This window comes from Haemorhous mexicanus, chromosome 12 (genome assembly GCF_027477595.1).
Source record: "Haemorhous mexicanus isolate bHaeMex1 chromosome 12, bHaeMex1.pri, whole genome shotgun sequence".
NCBI classification, from domain to species: domain Eukaryota; kingdom Metazoa; phylum Chordata; class Aves; order Passeriformes; family Fringillidae; genus Haemorhous; species Haemorhous mexicanus.
The window spans coordinates 1717962-1740148 of NC_082352.1; the positions used below are offsets into that span (position 1 = coordinate 1717962).

Here is a 22187-nt window from a genome sequence, read left to right on the forward strand (position 1 = left end):
TTGTATGTATTAAATACAGAAGTGAAATCTTTACAGAACTGGTGATTTGCATCTTGACAATAGAAGTCGCTTCAAAAATGCTAAGCAAGTTTTGTAGAATCCTATTCTGAGTTTAGTAGAATCCTATGAAAGGAAATCTTAATCCTTTGCATTTCTAAATTATGTTTTATAGCACTGTATTGGATTACTGAGATGTTTAAAGCCAATAATCCCCAGCTGCTCCAAAGAAGAGTTTTTGAAATGTAGCCACATTTTCCTGTAGCAGCATTGAGACTCAGCATTACAAAGCCAAAGACAAAGCCAGAAAATGATGGTTCTTTGAAAACAGAAGTCATTGTGCAGGGAAGAGGAAGAGAACAGTGTGATGTGCTATCTGTCAGCATCCACCTCTGAATTCATCATGGAAGGAGGGCATTTTCCCCAAGCTTTGATTTAATTTGTGCTCGTTGGGGAAGGGTGAGATTGCCTCTTGCTGTACCTCATATAAAGCAGGGGAAAGCAGGAAGACAACTTAGTACATTATGGAGTGAATGACACAGAAATAAGCCTGAGAGAGTGATATTAAAAGGCTTGGAAAATGAAAAATGGCTGTAAACAGAGTTTTACATTTACTTGCTGCCCTGGGGAGATCCACTTAAGATAAATGTGACAGAGGCTGTCTGGTTTAAAGCATAAAGTCTACAGCAACACAACCAGCATAAGAAAGGCAGTCTTATTAAAGAACATGGTGATTGATAGAGTAGTTTCAAGTAATGACTAAGCTTTTGGTAGAGTTTATTTTAAATAGTAATTGTGTTCTTGTGCTTCTCAGACACACCAAAATTCTCATAATTCTGTGGATGCTCCAAGGCCAGCGAGGCTGCAGCCAAGCCCATGCTAGTCTCAGTCATTTTGGTATCATGTAAGTGGCTATCAATGACAGCCTGAGGAGGACACAAATGACAACTTAAGTCAACTTACTTGTAATGACTAATGCTGTATTTACATGCTAAGCCAACCCTGAATATTTTCCCCCCTAAGAATTGATATGTATGCATATCTGAATAGCGTTTGTGCTGTGACTGATAATCTCTTTGGTTTGTGCCAGAAATGAGACAGAAAGTCAAGATTAAAGGGTGAAAACCTATCAAAACCAAATGATTGCAGGCAGGTCTATTGAGCTCTCAAACCAAGGCAGACAGAATTCCAGCCAGCAATCCATTCCTGCTCGGATCCATAACCTCTTGCTGAAAGGCTGGCAGCTCCCTCAGGAGCAGAAATCTAAATGCAGTTGTGGTTCTGCACTTACAGCTTTATTTCCAGAGGCAGCTTCAGCAGTGCTGCCCAAAAGCCAGACTACTAAAGCATGCTGGGTGGTCTTTGTGTGGCCAGTGTATTCCTCTACAAAACATTCTTCCCCTTTGAATTTAATCCTACTGGACTCTTCAATCCCCTCGTCCCCTTCAGTTTGGTCTCCCTCACGCAGGAAAGTTCCTGATGAAAGACTTCCCCTCCTTAGAGAGGTTCACATTACAGGCCCTGCAACATTTATCTTTCTAAAACTCGACAAGTTAGGGAATTACTGAGAGTTCCCTTTACAAATACATTTGCTAAAAAGAGAAAGGTGAGAGCTAAATTACCAATCAAAAGCCTTCTCCTTTCCCCAGCTTTCTTGGAGCTGCAGAAGGAAGAGCTCAGATCCTTTAGCCATGCCCATGGAAGGTTCTTCTTTTGATAGCTTGCTTAACTATTCCAGTTTAGTGCAGATTTCTTCCATAAAGAGCATAAAAGCCACTTTGAGATTTCTGAATGAAAAATTGAATCAATAATTAATTTTTGCCTAGGCAGAGATTGTGTGTGAGGAGACCAATTTTGGCTCAAAAGTATGAGATAACAACCTCAGAATATTCAAACGCATTCCCAAAGCAGCCTCAGTGCCACTAAGAAAGGAGACCATCACTGTTTAAATACCTAATGGGAGGCTACAGCTGAAGAGACCAAATCTTCACATTTCTATTATTATTTGCAACCTATTAAATCACAATATTATAATTAAAACAATGATTGCATGAGTCTTTTCTGAGATGCCTTGCTGTAATTAGTCACCATAGAATATTTCCATTTAACTTAAAAAACCCCAAGAACACAAACACAAAGAAAACATCATCTTCATTAAAACAACTTCCTTTTGGCTTCCTGATGTGCTCTGAGCACAAATCAGAGGAATTATATGGATTTTTAGGGTTCACAGGCTCTAAGGACTAAGGCATAATTCCCAACTTTTTATTGCAAACCCAAAAATCCAGCAAGAGGTGCTAGGATGATGCAATGAGATGCTAAACATAAAACCAAAACACAAATAAATACAATAATAGCACAAAAAAGACAGACTGCTGTCAGCTTGCAATTAAAATTTGGATTTCATTCAACTGATCCATTAAAAAAAAAGGCAAATGATTCAGCATATTTTTCATAAGCATAACTCATTCTGAGTTAAACCTGTTCATCACATCTTTCTAACTGATCACATGAACCACAAACACATCCCAGACCTAGCTTGGCACTATTTCTGACCTATAATTACAGATGATGGTGGCAAAACATTTCATTTCTGTTCCTGTGACAGAGCCAGTAGCAACAACAGATTTAAGGCAGTGCCTTGCTTTCGCTGGAATGATGTTTGGTGTCATTGTTACCATGCAGAAAAGGCAAATTTTAAATACATGAACTGATATTTCACAGAGTTTATTATGGAAAATTGGCCAAAAATGGGCATTTAAAAAATCAGATTAGTGATATTCATAGCTGAATCTATGAATCGACTTCATTAGATGTATTTTGGAAGTGCATTAGGGGTTTTGAGGCTATAAATACCTTTTGTCACCCTTACTCTGGTGCCAAGGGCAAGCCTTGGCCTTAAGAGTGCAATACCCAGGTCTGCTGGGATGTATCTGCAGGTCCTGGAACACAACCTCATTTCTGCCTCTTGCACCAGCGGTGCCGTCTTTAACCAGCAGGAGATTATCAAAGAACTGGAGTGAGAATGAACCTATGTCCAGTCAGGTAAAGCTTCACCTTCCACGTCAATAACAATTTTCTCATTAATGAAAATGCCTGAAGTGCCCTTAAAAATGATTTTGGGGAAAAGAAAGAGGAAAACCTAACATTTGGTAGGACTGCTGGATCAAGAACAATTTAAATTTTTGATGAAATGACCTCAAAATGAGGCAAGTAGAAGGGAAAAATTTACATTTATAGAAGTGAAATAAATCCAAAACCTATAATTAAAAAAATGCCATGCATGTACAAATATACACATAAAAATACTAAAAGTTCCATTCACCAGAACAGGATTAGGCAATTTTTTTCTCCCCATTAAACATGCCCTTACAGTCAGCATATTTTCTACCAAAATGTTCTTTTCAAAATGTTGCCAGGGTGATATCACTATTTCAATCCAACCAATTTCCTTTGAAGTCTCCCATAACAGTAATTAAATTGCTCTTGGAGTAATTATGTTGGCTTTTTTTTTTTCCTGGAAAAGGAACTGTTAGGTTAAAGAGAGATGAGAGAGTCTGTCACCAAACATAATCTTTCTAGAAACATTGGTGCTTGCTACATTTATTGGAAGAAGGATGGAATACTTAAAAACTTTGGACCTTTTTAGCTTTTTTTAAAGGAAATGTCAGCTTCCCAGCTGAAGTAAGCACCAAGCTAAAATGACTGCTGACAGTCCCGGGAGTGCAGAGAGAAAGAAAATGGAAGTTATGTCAATAGAAAGCTTTTTAATTCTGTGCATTAAGCCCAAGAGGGCTGGTGAGAACTGGAAGGCCAAATTGCAGTGTTAAAGCAAGTGGATGGTGAACAAGAAGAAGAGGATGGAGAGCCCAGGACTGATGATCCAGAGGAGGGCACAAAATGGAACAGTCCCCAAATCCATCATGTTGGAGCCCTTGGAGACTGGGCTGCTGCAGCTGGGGAGGTTCTGTGTGGCCATCCCTCAGCTCCAGTGCCTCCCCTCTCTGCTCTGGGAACTCTGGAAGGCAAACGAGGCTTTCACAGCTCCACAGAGTTTCCAAATGTGTAACTTTATATTCCAGCTGTACTTTGGCTTTGGCTCCAAGTCAGGCTAAAATTGTTAGGTCTAGCATGTTGAGCATCTCATGAGTTTTTGAGGGTTTTTTTCCAGAATAAGTTCTTTTACCTTTGCCAGGGGTTCCCTTTTATTTGTGGGGATTTGGCATTCATCTGATCAGCAGCACTGATTTCAGAACAAGCTTAGCTAACTCTTACCTTGTTCTCTGGCTTAGTCTGATACCTCAGACTTCATGGAATTTAAGTTCTGGTGCTTGCTAGTATTGTTCACATTGCAAAGAACATTGCACTGAGATTTCCATTTAAAGCTTTTCTTTTCATTCCTTGGCTATGTTTTTCTTTATGTGTGATGCTGAAACACCCATCCTCCTTTTCCTTTAAATCCCTCTGGTATATGAGACAATGTTGCATAAGGATAACCCACGTGGATCAGTATCTGAATTTCTTTATGGAGCCTTTACCATATCCCACCCAAGGACAGTGACCCAGTGCTTGTCTGCAAGCTAAACCTTTACTCTCTCGCCACACTGAAGATCCAAAGTCAGTGTTTTCAACTTAAAAACTCACAAGGGTTAGCAAAAGGACAGTAAGAAATAGCTTCCTGGAAATCCAGTGGTCAGAGGGAATAAAGCACCAGACAGGCACCAGCTGGAGAAACTGGATCTGGGGATTCATCCAAGAACAGGCAACATCTTTCTGAGCAGACAGACATATTTCTTGTTCCAATGGATGGCTGACAGGGTAAACATTGCTATAAAAAACTTAACATGATTTTTTTTTTTTAAACTCTTCATGCAAATTTTGTGAACCCCTTCTGGCTTAAGCTTCAGTAAGTGAGCTTAGAATCAGACCCAAGGAATGGCAAATCCATATTATAAGCAGGAAGAATAATTACGAAGGTCACGCACAGGCACTTGAATTATGTTTGTAAACACAGCTTGAACTAAACCCAACCATGATACGTGACAAGAATGATGGTGTAACAATGAGACTGCCAACAGGAGTGTTCACTAAATGCTTATTTAATAATGGGGCTTCAATAAATAGTGTAAAACATAATTTTCCACATGCTAATGTGAACTTGTTAAAATTTCAGTGCTTTGTAAGCCCTTAGGGCAGTGTCACCGTTGCTTGTGACATGCCCAAGCTGGTGACATGCCCAAGCTGGAGTGAGCTGCCAGCACAGGCAGCAGGACCCAGCTGGATTCTTAGGCAGCATCAGCACCACTTCTGGCCTGCCCAGGCCTTGGGTTTGGTTAATTTATTTGGCTCTAAGAAGTTATCTAAGGACCAAAGGGCCATTGCCTGATTTGCTTGGGCTTATTGCTTCACTCAGGATGACTCTGTGCTGTAACACAGTGGGTTTATGTGCATGTTTGAAATGAAAGGGTAAAAATAATAATGCACTGGTCCATACACGGTGAACTACTTGTGCAGCCAAGAGACAGCACAGGAGGAGAGAGGAGATCTGAAAATTGGAGGATGGTGGGGCTGGAAACTGCTCTCCAGGGCTCAGCCATGGAATCACTGCATCCTGGGAGCTGCACAAAGCTCAGGGACAGCACAGGGAGCAGAGGGTGCTGTTCAACACCCAGAAAACCACCTTTCAGAGCAACACAGGCTGCCATGTGTCCTACAGAGCCCAGGGGTAAGTGCAGCCTGAGGAGCAGGTTTGCAAACTTAACAGTGACTCTGGAAAAATAACATGTTAGAAACAGAACAATGGCTCTGGGTCCAGGGAGAAGGATCCATCCCTGAGTTCTCTGGGATAAGGTCCTGCCCCCATCCTGTCTCAAGACCTCTGCCTGAGGCAGCTGATGGTTCCTTTCCATCAGGAAAAGGCAGGGACTGGGAGTCCTCTGCACCACTTTTAACTGTACATAACTTGTAAAAGAGCTCAGTGTGGCAGAACTGATAATTCTCTGGTTAGACTCTTTAGAATTTAGGCCAACAGAACATTCTTGGCTTCTAATTTCTGTTCTTTTGGGTTAGATGAGCTCAACAAGCTACAGCAGATTAAACTGGTAGAGACTTCAAGGACCCTGCACTGAGACCTGGAGGTGACTCCACAACTGCTCAAAAGCAAAGCACTCAGCTGGACAAAGGGCAATGGATCCGCCTTGTGTGAGCTGTGCAGAGGAACAGAGGGAACAGCACTGGGGAGCAGAGGTAACCTGGATAACCCTAACCCAACAGAGCCCCAGCCCCTGCTTGGGAGAGTGGTTTTGACAGCTGTTAAAAAGTCACTACCGTTCTATTCTTCCCCGGGAAGTATTCCCACTTAAACAATTAATTATCTCTGCATTTGTTAAATATAAAACAAATCAAATTACTACAAACCTACAAGGAGAAAAGTGGCCATTCCTTTTGTTGGACACACAACTTTGGTGTCATTCTGCTAAGGCTGGGAGCAGCAGAGGAGTGATAACCAGTGGGTCAGGGGCTTTACTGGGAGAGAGCACAGCACAGTCTTTGTTGAGCTGTCCTTGGGGTGAGCCTGTTCCTGGGATGGGGCTGTTCTCTCCTGGGCCTCACGCATGGCAGAGGGGGACAGGAGACACAGGTGGCACCTTTGGGCTGATGAGCTTGACAGCAGAGCAGTGAAGGCTGCAGCTGGCTCCCAGCCTTGGGATGAACAGCTCATTAGCGAGTGCTAACTGCTTCTGTGAGCACGTTTCCTGGAATAAATAGGGAATATCTTCTACCCAGTGTGCTGCAAGTCACACGTGCTGCCTGCAGTAAGAAAGTATGAGAACATCTCAGGAGGTCAAGGCAGAGCCTTTGGCTTGGTTATTTTTGCTTCAGTGACACCCTGGTTCACAAAATATAGCTGATGGCACGAACCCCAGCCAGGATGGCCAGGAGGCCTCTGACAGTGGCCAGGCTGTGCAGGTTATGTAATCTGCTTTTCTGTTTTGGGGGGAGAGATGGGAGAGCTGGAGGCTAAATGGCCAAGCTCTCCTGTAAAAGAAGGGCTAAAGCTGCAAAAGTACAGAGGGTCAGACCCCATGACCATGAATATTCAGTATTTTAGACTGTTGTTTCTCAAAGAAGATCGTGTTCATAAACAGAACCAGAAAATACCCTTCAGGGTCAGTCCTGCTTTTGATTCCAAACATTATGTTGGCTCAGACTTCCCCTTTCCTGGCCTCTCCCATTATCCCATTGAATTCATTAGGAGGCTGTGGCTACTGGCCAAAAGAAACGGCTAATGCATCCCAGAGCCCACATTCTTTGAAATATCTTCTGAGACAGGAATTTATGGCATCAATATAATGAAACTTGGATTACAGCATTAAAGTCTGAGTCTGTCTGCTTGCCACACATACCAGAATTATACAGAAAATTTGAGCCATGGAACCCTGAGAAAATTGGGGAAAATATGCACTCCCATCTAGAGGGAGGCTTTAGGACTTGGTTGCACCAAGTCAGAGAACAAGTTAAACCAAGTTTAAGAACAGCCTCGAGCAAGAGAGAAATCACACATGATGCTAGACAGGTAGCAGCAGCAGACCTGAAAGAACTGCTATGGAATCATAAACACTTTGGCTTTGGCACACTGAATTTAGCAAATTTAGCCTGGTCTACAGCAGTTACTACCTTAGATAAGAAAAAATAGGATCGAGTCCTGACTCCATTCTCAATTTGTCCCTCCTGCCCCGACCAGCCCTGAGAGAGTTACTTTTTTGCTTTAAGGTATCTGTTTCGTATGTTATATTCTATGCCATTCTCTTTGATGTTACGTTTATTATTTTATATTCAATGATTATCAAATGGGTGCTTTCTATCCCAAAAAATCCACATTATTCTCCTGCAGTGATTACAAGTATTGCTTTCATAGACCAGAAACTGGACAGCTTTTTCCTGTAAAGGAACAGAAGGAGAGACTTCACCTAAAACCTTGGAACAAACCTTCATTTATGAGACAAGGGAATAATTTTTATTTCACTACATGAATTCAGTGGGCTGCCACAGGCCAGTCATAATCTGTTATTGTTTCCCTACCACCTTGTACTATTAATTTTTGTTTTTAATGAACTGTCCAGTCTAGTTTAGCTGTGGAAGCTATGATGGAGCTGCAATAGAAATGGTTTATGTCATGCCTTTGTCAAAAAGCTTTCCCCTACAGCAGCAGAATGTAATTGAAAAGCCATTTTAAAATAAAAGTAACGGAGTGCTTGCAAATGCAGGCTGTCAGGAATGGAGAGGGACCTTTGCATTACATTAGATTTTACCAGACATTACTTGTGTGTCTTTATTAGTGTTTATACAGATGAGGAAAGCCACAGAAACTGCATCTGCTGCATGGTTATATCAGCAAGTGTTCCTGCAAGATACATTTTTAAGACGCTTTTCTTTAACTATGACTAACAATGTCATAATTGGCTGGGTTAAACACCTCAAAATAATTAAATACACTAAAATTTGATTTATTTTATGGTATACATAATATGTCAATTTTTGAGACAGCAAACTAACATCTAAACAGAATTCAAATAGTTTTTATTGCATATGAAACCTTGAAAGGCTGAGTGCACAGCAATCTTTTCATGTGTAATATCTATGACAAAGGCATGCTGTTTCGTTTTCTCTTGGGTTTATTTTTCTAGCCCTGGCTATGTGTATTTTTTTCTTGGAAACACTATAGTTTAAATTTTAAATATGCTATTATTCTCCTCCTCACCATCACTATTAAAACACAAAGTGATCAACTATGTATATATATATATATATATATATATATATATATATGTGTGTGTGTGTGTGTGTGTGTGTGTGTGTGTGTGTATATACACAGATATACATGTATATATACACACTGTATACTTATGTATTTATTGTTAAAGCTGACAACAGTTTTATCTACAAATTCCCATTAAATTTGTTTCAGAAAGACTCCAGTATAGCTTTTAATTCCCACTTTTCACCTTTGAAGCAACTGTGGAACTTTTGTCAGTTCATTTTATTGGAGCACAATTTCCAAGTATTTGAGGTTATTTTGACCCAGAAATGACTGGAGTTTTGGGGAGTTTTTCAGTCAATGGATCAATCTTTTCATGTCCTTTCTCCTCTGCTGGCCAATCTCTGTGCAGTGCAAATTCCTTAGGGAATCTCATCCTGCGGGGGTCGGGGGAGGGGGGGATTTCAGGAGTTTCCCCATTCCTTAGCCCAGCCAGGCTGCTCCAGATTCTGCTCCAGAGCTCCACCCTGCAGCCCAGACATGGCCGGGATTCCCCAAAAAGCTGGAAAACGCAGGGATGAGTCTCTGATGACTCAGTTGTTTCAGGATTCAACCAGGAACAAACTTTTTTTGCCACAAAAAAAGCTGAATTTCAGCTCAGGTACATGTTCATTGTTTCCAAAACCAAATCACTCATTTCATCAATCTTCTACACTGAAGATTCTTTCAAGTCAACATGAAAATAATTTTCTATTAAAAAGCAGATAGGAAAACCTGAAATGTCCATGTCAGTAAGTACTGAGACCATAAGAGACAGGACAGTGTCAATGTATTTCCCCACTTCATGTCTTTGAAACCTTTGTAATATCTAACAAAATAATCATTCTTCTTTGGTATCTATTTGACCAGAATAGGTCTTAAAATTATCCTAACAATGTTTCCAAAGGTTTTTCAGCACAAGCAGGGTCTTGAAGAGAACCAAAAAGGCAGAAGTAATAAATTCAGACTCCATCTCATTGCACAGACTATGTGAAATGACACTTACTCTTCTTAATACTTCACTCTCAGGCACTTCTTTAAGAGCCACCTGGAGATTTCCTGTACTTTGGAGTGTCGTCCTACTAAAATTAAAGCTTTTGCCCTCACATGTGAGTCTACTTCATTTAGATTACTGATATCCATCCTAAAATTCATGTAGTGAGCTAATCCTGCAAGTACACTGGGTGTCTATTCTGTGGGCTGACACTGAGAATTCAAAATATGGATTTTAAAAACCTACAGAAGCGGGTATTTGTAGAGAAGCAAAGTGAAGATGTGAGACAGGATAAAAGAGGCAGCTGGAGGGGGAACACACTGCTCTGACTTGTAGGTTGTGTTCAACATGCAGGACAGGGATTCCAAGGGAAAATTAATTTTCTTTCCACGTGCCATCTGTGCAAAAACAAAACTATAGAGGAATTTCATTCCAAGATGTGCTCTGTGCATTGTGAACAGCCTGGTTTTCCCATTATGGTCTTTCTACATAAGAATGAAATATTACATATGAAAGAGGCAAAGTATGCATTATACAGCACTAACTTATAGATTTAGGAAGTGAACTTCAGTTTCTCATCCCATTTGAGGAACTCATCACAGCCTTCCAGGATCTGAGAGGGCTGCAGGGAGAGAGACAGGCTGGAGAGGGGCTCTGCACCAGGAGCTGCAGTGCCAGGGGCACAGGGTTCACACTGCCAGAGGGGAAATTCAGTCAGGTATTGGGAATTAGGAATTGTTCCCTGGCAGGGTGGGCAGGCCCTGGCACAGGGTGCCCAGAGCAGCTGGGGCTGCCCCTGGATCCCTGGCAGTGTCCAAGGTTGGACACTGGGACTTGGAGCAGCCTGGGACAGTGGGAGGTGTCCCTGCCATGGCAGGGGTGGCAGTGGGTGGGCTTTGAGGTCCAAGCCCAACCCATTCTGGGATTCCCAGATTTTATGATTCTATGAGAGTGTTCTTTCATTGGGGTCCTGAGGACTCTTTATTCCTGTGGGATGCTTTACAGAATAATATAATCATAGCGAAGTGTATCTGTTGTGTTTATCCTCAATCTCTCTTGAAATTCAGTATAGAAAATCCAAGCAGCACAGGAAGAAAATGTCCAGTCAGGACATTCCCAGTTCCTGTAGCTCCTTGGTCACCTTCTGTAGTGACTGAGCCAAGGCTGTGTCACAGCCCCAGCAGCTCAGCAGGGCCTTGCTGTCTGCCCCACTGCTCTTTGTTCCATGAACAATAGTTAAACATGAATATTTTACCTTCTCAACTCTTGTCATTATCCAGATACTGTAACAGGAAATTTGCATTCCTGAATAGGCACAGCTGGAAGTAATTTAAGAAAGATCCTTCAAAGGAAGGGAAGAGAATTTAGGAAGCATATGGAGTCACAGGTTTACATGATAATCAACAAAAGCAGCTCTTGTTCCTCCTCTTTTGCAGGGAGACACTTCACACTCCAAGCAGAGGGAACATCCCACAGTCACTCTGCAGGAAGCTTTCTTTCACAAATTATTTGCTTTAACTCTGAAATGCAAAGAAGTCTATAAAAAAAAAAGACAACACTTTGTCAGATAAAACTTCGGTAGGGACCCAGTTAAAATTCACTTATCTCACACACTAGTGAGAGTGATGGGCTGTTTTCCTTTAAGCTTATTCCTCACAGTCCTTTAATTTCTAAAAATTAAGTCTGTTTAGAAGCAGAACTGAGTCAAGAACAAGTGGAGTAGAAAGGGGCCTGAAGTAAACCATGAACTGAGATATTAGAAAATGCCAAAAGAGGCAAAACTGTGGTGAGAAAATTCATGTAACTGTGCATGGACCAGAGACATGCAGAACTAATTTCAGATATTTTCTCTATGTCTTCTTGATACCCAGGAATGAATTTGAAACCTAGTCAGGGAGTCCTCAAACCAAACCCTCTTTAGAATCGTTCCATTGAGAAACTGGATTTGAGCAAGAGCTGAGCACTGTTTGCAAAATGTGGCTTTTGTGCTCAGACAGGACCAGAATCTGCCGTGCTGAGCTCTGCCATTGCTCAGGAGTTGATTCAGCCCAGCGCTGCTGGTGTCACCCAGCCTGGCTGCTGCACTCCCCTCCCCAAATCTGAGGACAGCACATACACACATCCCGTAGAGCTGCTCACAAGGATGTTGAAGTGTTGGTCCATTTGGCTGACAGAAATAAGACAATTGTCATTTAAGAGATTTTCACAGAAATGAAGCATCTGTCAAGCAGGACCTGAGTGAACTGAATGTAGAAAGTGTGAATGAGTCAGTAAGACAAAGAACTTTTATATCCTGGCACTGTACTTTTTATCCCACACGATTCAAGTGGGCTCATGCCTTTGATTCTGTATAAATGACAGTGTTTAGATATTTATTATCTATTACACCTAATCTGTTTCTGTGTTAAACTTAGAAACAATGGACACTCCTGTAAATGAGCAATTCTCACCTCTGTGGAATTGCAGCAACAGCACAACTGAAAGTCACAGAGGATTTGAAAAATTCAAGGCATCAGAGCAGCAGATCCAACTACTTTTACAGCTAGAGTTTCCCGGAGTTTTTTACTTCCACACTTTCCACCTTCTCTGAAGCCTAAGAGACACCATGAAGTTACTTTCCTAACCCAATCTGAGCAGTTATCCTGAGCTCAACAGTATTGCACAAAATATCAGAGATAGAGTCCAAACGTGGAATTTATCACTCACTAGAATAAGGAAAGTATGAACCTGTTTGACTGATCACTTCCAGCTGGAAACCTAAATATCAGAAAAATTCTTACATTTCTGTTCTTCAGTGCTTCACTGCTGTGAATTTTCAAGTGATACTTAGATGTTTAAAACAAGAAATTCAACAAAAGACATTCAAAACATGTCCCTTATCAAACTGTGCTGTACAGAGGTAGAAAGATGGTCTGTGTCTTACAGCTGACAGCTATCAGGAGCTCTGGTTGAAGTCTCTGAGGGATCAGTGCCTGCAGAAATGTTCCCTATACTGCATAAACATTGTAGACACTGCAGAAACAAGGTCTCAGCCATGGACCCCTGACATCCCTCAGGAGATCACAGGGCTGGATGCAGGACTTACCTTCACCCACTGGAAACCTGCTGCCAGTTGATGTAGCATATTCCACACATCTGAAATGCCACTTCAGGAGCTGTGACACCTGTCAGCCCTCTGCTGCCACTCAGCCACTACTTCAGCTTTGGCTGCAAAGAAGGAAAAAGGACATTTGAAATCCAAACTATTGGTGGGGCCATAAAAAAAGGAAACTGAAGCCTGGCCTATAAACTACCACAGCAGCCTAAAGAGAGTCTAAAGAGAAGCAACTAAATACTACTTATAATTAATCAATAGCTTTTACTAGAATCACAGAAGTCCAGGTTTGGAAAGGACCTTAAAGACAACCCAGTGCCATCCCTGCCATGGGCAGGGACACCTCCCACCATTCCAGCCCCATCCAACCTGGGATATTTAAGACTGACTTTTGCTACAATGTTCCCATAACTAAAATGCTTGAGGCCTTATCAAAATTCTTTCACATCCCTTTTGTGTTATCTATGGAAAAAATCTGTTCTGGTAATGTTATCTAAGACAAGACACACTGTAGTGAAAAAAGGAACAGCTGCAGATGCCATTAAGCAGCAAGATGTGCTTTGAACATTTCTAAGTGCTCTAAAGGAATATTAGAAAATTAGTGGGTTTATCATTATGATGGAAAAGGGAGAAGATTATTTTAGGAACTGGAACTGCCACTACAGTAGTGAAAAGATACGCAAGAGAAAACAAAAAACAAAACAAAATGAAACAACCCCCCCCCCCCCCCCAAAAACAAAACAAAACAAAACAACCCAAAAAAGTCACAAACCCACAAAACCCACAAACAAGTAAGAGGTGCCTCTGTCTGTAAGAAGTTCATCTACAGCCATTTCAGTGGTTACAATTTGTTCATAAATGGGGCAGGAAGTTGAGTCAGTCTGGACAAAGGGAGCAGGAACAAAAAGAAACCTGCTGAATCATTTCTCATGACAAGTCTTGAATTTAAATTGGTAAATTAAGGATGGTCACAATTTCCCAGAGCAGTCATCCTCACACCTCATAATTTCACACCTCATCATCCCAGGTGTTTCTGACAATGTCCCCACACAAGTAAAATATAGATAAAATATAATTAATGTGACTGAATGCAAAGGAAATACTCAGTGTGATCTGTTGATACCTGCTGGTGCAGACACTGCATTCCTGAGGTTCATTTGAGACCCTGACAGACATTTAAAGAGCCCTTACTGAATTCTAGGACTAAGATCCATTCCAGTCAAGGAAACCAGGCTAGATTCCCTAGTACCTCCAAATGTATTAACTGAAAATATCTCAAACTAATTATTTAATGATTAAAAAATAGCCTCTGTCATTTGGGCTGATAGATCCAAGTCAGTAATTTTCTGTAGTGTTTAATTGTTGATGATACCTCATCTGTATCAATCCATCATTGTATACCCACTTTTCACCCCTGTTAAACCAATTAGGTTTTAATTGCAAAACACCCAGTTCAGCAGCACAGGTGGAATTTCAGAGTTCCCAGCACAAGTGTTGGAAAGGAAACAGGCATTGACTGGCTATTCTAAATTCAGTATTGCACAAAAATATTTCACTCTTGCTCCATCAAAGGAAGAAATAAAGTCACGTGGCTTCTGTGGCCCTTCAAGACTGCAAATACATGGAGTCCTTTTCCAAACTTTAGGATACACGTGCCATAAAAGCACATTCCTAGACAGTGGATTCTGCTAAGGTTAAGCTCTGTGGAGTGATGATTTGTGTGATGACTGAGCCACTAATATAAAAGCACTTGGTTGGTAGAAGTACTCCACACATTCATGCTATGAAGTACCTATGGCACTTTGAAATATATTCATTTTGCAAGGTTTTTTTTAATAAAGGACCCTTTTGAACTAATTCACAATTCATATGAATGATTGAAACTGAATAAACTCCCTCATTTTGAGAATTTGTTCCATATCTTTACAGAAAACAATATCTTTATGGATGACTTTGCAGGTCAAGACTCCTTTATGCCCGAGACATTTGAATTTGCTTGGATAAGGACTTCTCAAAATACCCTCTTAAATATCCCTACCATCCAATTTTTTAAGCTCTTTTGTCTTTAAAAGCCTCAGAGATTTGATAACAGACACTGTCAGTCCCCACCTGACCTGCAGCTCCATTAATTTCTCCCTGTGCATCCACCTGGCCACCAGCAAAGGCACCAAACATGGAACCATAGAGTGGGCTGGGCTGGCAGCATCTTAAAGAATAAAAGATAATAAATGGTAAATGACCATTTCAATTCAATTACAGCCCCTATTCTGCAGTCACACTGCATTTCAACAAATAGCAGGGGGTACAAACTGATACTTCTTGTTGCATTAACCATTATTAGAAGTAAATAAATCTTCATATTAACATCAAGCAAGGAGAAACTCCTCTAGAGGTCAATTTTCATTAAAAACATAGTTTGAGACTATTTCCATCCTTGTAACTGTAGACAGAACAGTTTGAGTAATTGATATTTAGGTGTCAGATACCTATTTACTTCATATTACCATTTCATTTATCAGATGCCTATTACTTACTGTGTAACATTTTTATTTTCCTATTTTCTCTGCAGCTGAATATGCCTTCAGAGGTTCTAATAACTTTATAACACTTACAAAGGGCGAAAAGCCAAGGCCCCCCAACTGCTGTATTTACAGAAGGCTGTTTCAAAGTCCAATTACAATTACAAGAAAACTTAAAAAAAAAAAAAAAAATCCATTAAACAGTTCCAGTGCTCCAAACAGATTTGCCACAGCGGCTCTTTGAGGCACACGGCCTAACAAGGGGTTTTGGGGCGACAGGAGCCGCGGCTTCAGGGATGCGCAGTGCCAGGCGGACCGCTTTGGGAAGCGGCCGGGAGCGGGCAGGAGCCCGGCCCATTGTCCCCGTGGAAATGATTGCACAATGCCGGCGGGAGAGCGGCCCGGGCAGCAGCTGAATCCGGCATTGTCCTCGCACCACAAAAAGATTTGGGAGTCTGAAAAGCAGAGGAACGGAATCTCACAGCTTCTTAGAGTCCCCTCTGAAAGGGCCATTGTAACATCATCATAAATCCTGAGCTCCCCAGGCACTTGACAACTAAAGCAGTGGACAATAGAATTCTTGTGCTGGACAAAACACTCCTTGTCTGCCAAAGCGCTTATCTGCTTAATTTACAAATGTCTTTCATTGTCCCCAAATTATTCCCTATTTAGAAAAACGATTAGGAACAGCACTAAATAAATATTCACAGCTTTGTGGGCCGTTTGGCAAAGTGAATGAACCGATAGGATCGAGGTGCACGAAAAAGATGAGATTTATGCATGGAAACCCAAAACAACCCCGAACCTCTGTTTATTTTCATTTTCCCTTTTCCTGATGCACTGCACACTCATTTGTCCCTCTAAAAAACACCCAGGTACATTACTCTTATTAAAAGAGATGAAAAATATTAGAAATCCACAAAGCTCTCAAATGGGAGAAAAATTGCATCCACTGTGCCCCTAAAATTAAATATTTCCGGAAGAGCAGTTCCAGAAATAAACTTGGGAGCATATCTGAGATTTTAATGAAATAGAGACAAATTGCTCACAATCATAAAAGGATTTAAACTGTGGATTTCTAACTACATATGTTTAGGTCCCACCTACAGAGAAATCCAAAAGCATCAGGGATGAGTTTCTGAAATGAAATGGTGCCAGATTTTTGCAACTCTTTTCAAGCCCAATGAAAATTCTGGTAAATATCACAGAAATTAGTGAAAGGGACTGAAATATTCCATAAATATGACACTTCAAAAAGCATTTCTGACAGTCAGAACTCCATTGCCTCAGGTTTCCATATAAATGGTCATTTGATTACAATTTGCTGGAGAAGTGCCTATGGAAACACAACTGACACCACACACAATGATTAAAGAAAAACCCTAATAATCTAAATTATTGCTCAAGCAAAGAGTGCTGATCATATTTAAAGTGCCAGAGACATCTGCATGGCTAAATTAAAACCTGGAGAAGTCAAAACTTCTTGATTGAATTGTTGATCATAAACTACTTATTCAAATCCAGTACAGGAACAAGGTTTTTACAAAGCCCAGGCCACTGGACTGAGTGGCTCAAGGGCTTTTTCCCCCTGTGATTAATTATTACAAGCCTACAAAAAATGCAAGTATTCGTAACCTATGAAACAGATTACTCATATTAAATATTCAGAATGTATGCAATAAACAACATCAATAATGGTAAAATTTGAAAAAAAAGGAAAAAAAAGGAAGCTAATGTAATTTAAAATAAAAATGATGCAGTTTGAGCTCACAGTCACAAAGGTTTAGGAATATGTGAGCTTTCCATGGTTCTATCATGAATTTGCAGTCTAGCCCTGCCACACGTCACTTAACCTTGGAGCCGTTGCTGAAAGTGAGCAAAAGCACACTATAAAACATTTCATCTCTGAAAAATGGACTAATCCATATAAAACTCAGAGCTCCCACATGCCAGCTGATGATCTCTGCTGTTTGGGTGCAGAGCTTCCCCATTTCTTCTCTCGCTTCTCTCCTCACTGAATAATTCACTGTTCTAAAGATGTAGGTTTAAGTTCTGTCTTAAAATAAAGTTTACACTTGACTTCCCTGATGCTGTTTTTGGTGTTTGCTGCTCTCTGCTATGCTCTGCCCAAACTCCCCTTTCTCCTGAAGCTGGATCATCTGTATAAATCTAATTTGCATGAAATTATTATGATCATTTCTGCAATTTGCATTTCAGGAACACAGCTTCAACAAAATCTGTTTCCTGTCAGCTCTCTGAGTTTTATTCTAGGCCCTACTACACACCACAGCACCACACCATATTTTTGTATAGAGTAATCTCTGTTTAGGTATAAAAAAATGGATCTGTGCTGGGGTTTAAGTCTCAGTGTACAACAGGGATTATTTACCCCTTCGGGAGAACTCACATCTGGGGGCCTTGACCAGGGTGATTTTCCTTGGCTGCGTAAAAATTGGTCCTGTGCTAGTCATTTTCTTAGCAAGTAAATAAGCTCATGCTTGGAATCACCTTGCAGGAGAAACTATTTTTCCCTCTGATTCCAGGCAGCTGAGCCAAGCAATGGGAATCCCACAGTCAGCAAGCAACAGAGCAGCCCAGGATAATTCAGATGGGAAGGGGCTCTGGAGGACACCTGGTCCAACTGCACCACTGAAAGCAGCTCCAAATTCAGAGTTCATTTAGGTTATTAAGGCTGTCACTTAATTAATGTCCACAGCTGACACCAGCAGCATAACCAAAGTCTCTGTGTGCACATGGACATGTAAGGGTTCCCATCTTGTGCTGAAAGATGGTCAGGTGTCAAGGATGGAACAAAGCAAAGGGCAACAACTGCAGCAGAAAGGACAGAAGAGCAATTTGGATTATCTGCCTTCCCCCCACACACACCCAGTGACAGGTCTGTTGGCAGGCCAGGGTAAATAACTCTGATTTCAGAGCTGAGGTGTTTTCCCTGCCCTGTGCTCGCTGCTGAGCAGCAGAGACAGGAGCACACACTGAGTCAGTTCTGCCACCGAGGCAGGGCAGAGGTAATGCCTGTGTCCACACACGGGGCTCAGGCCTGGAGGAGCGGCTCTGAACCCAAGAAGCCTGACATAAAATAAGGATCGAAAGCAGAATTTGACTCCAATGTTGTACAGTGCTGTACCTTTGTCCAGCAGGAGAGCACCTCTCCACTCGAGGGGGAAGCCTTTGCAGGCCACACGCAAGGACAAAACGCGAGAGCTGCAGAGAAGGTTTCACACAAACAAGGTTCTGTTCTAAGCAGGTTAACAGCCTGTTTCGCTTTCTTATGAACTATTCTGCCTTTAAACTCTGCCCAAACATTTCCCCTGGTGCTTCCATCCCTTGTCCACCCACACTGCTGTGGCACAGGCAGGGAGCCAGGAGAGCAGAGCAGCTCTGCCAGTCCCAGCACCCCGACACCCAGCTGGGAGAGCTCAAACCAGGCAGCAAGGGAGCTCAGGAGCAGAGTAGCTGTGCGCTCTCCTGAGAGACAAAACCACATCTCAGTGCTTTGCAGGATGTTAACAGTCTGCAGACTAAAGCCCAAATCTCGCCCATCTGAGGCCAAATTACCCAGCAGGACAGAAAAGGTTCACGTGGGCTCACAAGGAACAAATTAACCTCCCTCCAAAAGCCCTCTGCAAATCACATGAGTGCCCAGTCCTGTGCTCACCCATACAATATGACTTTATCAGCTTTTTCTTGCTTTTGGGTCACAAGGGCCTGGAGGCAAACGAGGGCGCTGGAAGGGGAAGTCTGTATTAATTATCCTCATGGTGCTGCAGCCCCGTCCTATCCAGGTACCAGGAACACAAGTGGACTGGGAGGCCTGCAGGCAGGTGTGTTCTGTCATTTTAAATATCATAAATCAAGCCCTCTGTTTCAATGTTTCCAACTTCCCTGAGCTTCCTCTAAAATCTAAATTTGGAAGCATTTTGGATCCACAGCAATCAGCTACAGATTTTTTGTGCATACACACATATAGATGTATATGCATGTAAATAAATATGAATTAAAAATAATACAAGTTTTTCATGCTTAAAGAAATCTTTCTATGTACCATGCTCTATATAATTCAAATTACCTACATGTGGGAAAAGCAATTCATTTGTACTCTAAAAGCTTGACTTTTTAATTTCATTGTCTAGCAGATTATCTCAAACCTTTGCTCTTGAGCCGCTACCAGTAAAAGGCTCGTATATATTCTCTCTTGGAAAAGCAAATTCTGCATGCAGAGCATACCAAATCAGTTCCTGCCAGTGCAGCAGGCACACAGAGCTGCTCTGAAGCCTTCTGAGTCACACTGGAGCTCAGCTTCCACTGGCAGCAGATGTCAAACACCACGGATTGGGAGCTTGTCAGCACTGAAAGATTTTTATGGCAAATTTGCCCTCCAGTTTTGGGGTTTTTTTCTGGTTTGTATCCTCCCCTTGCCATTTTCCTATTCTTTGGTGCTTTTCTTCCATTAAACATGAATGGCCAGATCCTTCCTCTAGAGCAAATCCATAGCAGAGTCTGTCTTCACTAGCATTTGGGGCTCTATTTATATTATCTTTCAGGAGGCTGTTCTCTATTTCTTTCCTCTGGCTTTCTTCTGCTCTCTTTTATCAATCTCTTCTAGTGACCTGAAAAGAAAACCTAAAAATTGAGAGCCACTGAAGTATATGCAGAATGCCCCCATTAGTCAAGCTGTAGGGGACACTCAGCACAGAAAATAAATTCAACTAATCTTTGGAAAAATCTTTATATAAATGTTCTACAAAATCATCCTGCTGGTTCCAGGTCCACTGGAGACACCCAAGGAAGAATAATTCTGGGACATCAGAGATACCATAAAGGAGAATAGCTCAGAATCTGTCCAAGAGACTCAAGAGAGACAGAATTCTTTGGTCTCAGGGACATTTTTTCCTACCTTCTTCGTTTTATTAATAAATAAAGAAAAGAGGAGTTGTTCAAAGCCACCCCAGAGATCTGATGTTTCTGAATTTCTGTGAGCTTCATTCAACTCACTGAATATCTCTGTCAGCCCAGGAAGATTCGTTATTCATTCTGGGGACCCTATTGCCAACCCTGCAATGACTCTTCAAACATTTGTAAGGCTTTTAAAAATGTTTCATTCAGTCTTATTTCTGGACCAAATCTATCCCTTTGCCTATTCCTATTCCATTCTCCTCCCAGACTCCCAGAGGTCACAGCTTGTCTAGATCGAGGGATGGTGGCAGGAAGGGAAAATGGATTGTAAATTCATTTTAGGTCACCCAGAAGCCATTCTGTCTCTGTCCTTCCTCACTGGCTTTTCCTCATTTCCTTTTGTGCTTCCTCAAAGGACATTACACACTTGGCTTCTCAATCAAGGACAAGGCAATGTCAAGCACTTTAATTTGTCCATGAAGCAGTCTTTAAATGTGGACAAAAGAAAGCCTAAAGAAGTGCAGACAGATAAGATAAACATTACTGATTCAAAAAGGAAAACAACCCCCAAATCCTCTTCACCTGGTAATTTCAGTTTTTAGGACTGAGCAATACTGAGCAACTGATATTTTGATACTGTAATTATATAACTTATTTGTGTATACATAATATATACAGACACATATATTTTTACGTATATTATATATATGCATATAATTTTAAGAAATATCCATTAAAATTAAGAAATATCCATTAAATCCATTATATTTATATATCCATATATATCCATAATATCCATTAAGAAACATCCATTAAAAACAGAGCTAAATACTCAGTGAGTAAGAACTTGGGAGATGAGAAAGGACTAGGAGCATTTCTTGATGCCTGCTGTGCAGTTCCTACTCACAACTAATAGAGTTTTGCAGAATTTCAGCAATATTTATAGCAAGGATGACATGATTTTCTGCCATCTATCATTTCAGGATATCACTCCAGAAATTACAGTACACTAATATCTTTTATAGAGTTACTTTGTTATTTGCTAACCTGCCTTCCCATCTGTTCTTGGAGTTGTAACTTGAGCACATATCTGGATTTCAGCTGCAGCAGGTAATGACATGTTCATAGCACCTAACTTCACAGCCAAAATGAACCAGAATAGTTGACAATATTAATATTTAACATTTGTCTGCTCTTCATTATGACGCCCAAAGCTTTAATTTTCTGTGGAGTAATTATAACAAGCTACAAGCAAGTGCATTAGGAGGTTTCCTCCAAACAATGGTTGTGAAGTAGAAATACACACAACCAAACAATAACAGAGCAAGTGTTCTGCATAGTCCAGAGAAACTGCACAATTAGGGAGAAATCCCTGCTGGTATCTGTCAGTGATATTGCCTGGTAGAGATAGTCCTAGGTGCTGTAGGCAGTTCTTTAAATAACAACAAATGAGCTCCAGGGTACCACTGGCAATCATGTGGTAAATTTATATTTAACCAACAAGAGAATATATTTAGGAAAATAAAAGGATCATTAAAAAAAACCCCAAAAGACAACAAAACAAAAACTAAACAAAACCAACAGAAAACAACACTTACAAAGCAACAAACCCTCACTGGCCAAATGCTGAGAACCTGTCTCCACTGTTTCACCAGATTTCAGAAGCACAGCTACTCCCTAAGTTTCAGTGGCTTTTTTTTTTTTTTTGGGACTGAGCAAGCAGTGCCCAGTGTTAACATCCTAGAGAAAAAGGAAGACTGCATGGAAATAACCTCCCTGGGAGCTGGGAAGGGGCTCAGCCTGGAGCAGAGGAGGCTCAAGGGGCCCTTGTGGCTCTGCACAACTCCTGCCAGGAGGGGACAGCTGGGGGGT

The 22187-nt window shown here is 41.2% G+C and overlaps 1 protein-coding gene across 2 annotated transcripts in view; it reads right to left on the reverse strand.

The window, feature by feature from the left end:
- The window catches only part of CDH11 (cadherin 11), an 83114-nt gene that overhangs the window by 30042 nt on the left and 30885 nt on the right, over positions 1–22187 (reverse strand). For both annotated transcript variants that reach the window (XM_059857745.1, XM_059857746.1), the window contains exon 2: positions 12874–12995. The gene's annotated coding sequence lies outside the window, so the exon portion shown is untranslated. The remainder of the gene's footprint in view (positions 1–12873; positions 12996–22187) is intronic.